The 2,621-nt window shown below is 36.1% G+C and overlaps 1 pseudogene; it reads left to right on the top strand.

Moving 5' to 3' along the window:
• The first annotated feature begins 1,257 nt into the window (after positions 1-1,257).
• Positions 1,258-1,379, top strand: LOC138738325 (5S ribosomal RNA; annotated as a pseudogene).
• The last annotated feature ends 1,242 nt before the right edge of the window (positions 1,380-2,621 follow it).

Genomic DNA, 2,621 nt, shown 5'->3' on the forward strand with positions numbered 1-2,621 from the left:
TTCAGGTATCTTCTCCCCTATTTTATCTAGCTCTAATCTGGTGCAATTTGGTTTTTCCCTTGTTTGATAAAAATCTGATATGTATCTTAATTGTGCTGCTCTATAATAATTCTTAAAGTTTGGTAGCTGTAAGCCCCCTTGTTTGTACCATTCTGTTAATTTATCTAACACTATCCTCAGTTTCTCCCCTTTCCATAAGAATTTCCTTATTTTCTTTAGCTCCTTGAAGAATTAGTTTCTGGGAGATAATTTGAGGCAGGTTTTTTAGTGTCGATCACATATGAACACTTTAAAACAGATCTTATTTAAAATATTGGAGCTCTGCTAACGGTAGACATGTTGGAGCCTCAGAGCCTTTGCAAAAGCTTCGGAGAGTGCCCAAGAAACTTCACTAATGGATTGTTGTTTGCAAAAATGCCACAGATGATAGAGCTTGTCAGAGCCATGTTCTGTCTGGAGGGGGTCTTGCTGTTCTAAGAGGGTCATGTGGTTTTGCAAGCAGAGAGAGTCAAACAGGTTTTTGTCTCTGTGTGGGAGAGTGAGAAAGAGATTGACACAGAGATCAGTTCTACAGTAGCAACTGGGACTGGAACAGGACAAGCTGGCAAGCTAGTGGAAAACCCCATATGGATTGTAAGTGCTTGATTCAGCCTGGTCAAAGCCCTTGTGGTTCATGCAAGAGGAAAGGACTGGCTGTCTAATGTTTCACTTGGAATAAGGGAAACAGAAAGGAACTCGGTGGTGCCTGAAAGAAAGAGGTTATCATCTGGAGAACCCTGAGGGGGTAAATTTCTTTGGCAAGACACTGAAGTGGCTCATTAGAAATAAATCAGCTGTGAGTATCCTGGAACAACAAATCTCTCTGAAAACTGCCAAGAACCTTCCTGAGCAGTAACCATTTACCTTTCAAGCACTAGCGCCTGGTGAACTTTATAAATGTTAAATTCTGTGCACAGTATAAGAATTGCCTGCAACCAGTGAACTTGGAGGAATGAAAAGTGAGATTGGACTGTGAACCAAAGAACTTTTCTGAACTTACACATACATTATGTTATGTGCACTTAGAATTAGAAAGGGGTTAAGTTAGGTTAGTTAAGTCAATAGTGGTGTTAAAGTGTGATTCTGTTTTCATTTTAAAGATAATTAAAAGGAACTTTTATTTAAGGAACCATTAGTCTTAGTGAATATCTATTGATGTTGGGTTTTGGGGTCCTTTGGGTTCCTTACACTTGTCTTTCTTTATCTGTTAATAGTGCCACAAGCAGTGGTGCCTATGGCCTGAAAACACCCGATCTCATCTGATCTCAGAAGCTAAACAGGCTCAGGCCTGGTCAGTACTTGGATGGGAGACTGCTTGAGAATACCAGGTGCTGTATGCTTCTGGCTCTCACCACCCACCCATCTAATTGTTTCTCCCTCTTTCTTTCGACTGTCACTTTCTTACTTTAATTCCTTCTCTTTCTCTCTCTTTCTTTCTCTTTTTATATTTCTCCCTCTTTCTCTCTCTCCATTTTCTTTCTCACACTCTTATATTTCTCTCTCTTTCTCTTTTTCCTCTATTGTTCTCTTTCTCTCTGTCTCCACCTTTTTCTCACTCTTTTAATCTCTCTTTTTGTATCTCTCCCTCTTTTTTCTATCTCTTTCACCCCATTGTTCTCTTTCTCATATTCTCTCTTTCTTTGTTTATTTGATAAAATAAAAAAATATTGAAAAAATAATGGAATTGAGTTTTTCTAAAAATGTAGCTTTGTTGGCTGTTTTAGACCCTTTACTATTTTCATTTTCGAACCTGCCAGACAATCCGATAATGAGACCAATATGTTAAGGACATGGGCACAATAGTCAAAAAATTCTTTGGCTTTCTCAGTATTTCTCTAACTAGCCCCATTATTAAAGGATCATCTTTTTCAACCCTCTATGTTGGATGGAGGTTCCAGTGAGTGGCTCAGATAAAACATTTTAGAGATTTGTATGTTCGAGGCAAATTTGCTTTGTTTATACCATTAACAGTTAAATTTAATCCTCCACAAGAGATTTTTTTAGGATATTTACAAATTAGGCATTTTGCGTGGTCCAAACGTCTTAATCTTCCCGCAACTAATATTCTTTCATTTTATTTAATTTCACATATGCTTTTTTAAAAAAAAACTTTTACATAAATTTATTTTTTGAAAATTAATTAAAAATTAATACAGTGTAATTTTAAAATTTTTTACCCTCCCATCCTTTCTTCCCCCCCCCCCCCCACCCCCCAAACAAAAAGAAAAATGAAAGAAAACATCTGGATAATAATTACAAAAACTATCAAATAAAATCTAACATATCCCAATTTTCTTGACTTTAGGAGTCGGATGGTTCAGGTTGGCTGATTACAACTTAATTCCTACAATTTGTAAATATGATTCCCAAAATTTTTTCAAAAATTTCAAATTTGTTTCGTAAATTATATGTAACCTTTTCAAGTGGTTTACAATGACCTATTTTGGTACGACATCTACCCATTCCCAAATACACATCTGATTTCCAAGTTACTGCCGCACATTTTCTAGTGATCACTTTGGCAATTTTAACAAATTCTTTTTGATTTTTATTTAATTTCAATTTTGATTCTGTGTCAAAAA

The sequence above is a fragment of the Narcine bancroftii genome, chromosome 6 (genome assembly GCF_036971445.1).
Source record: "Narcine bancroftii isolate sNarBan1 chromosome 6, sNarBan1.hap1, whole genome shotgun sequence".
Classification (NCBI taxonomy): Eukaryota; Metazoa; Chordata; class Chondrichthyes; order Torpediniformes; family Narcinidae; genus Narcine; species Narcine bancroftii.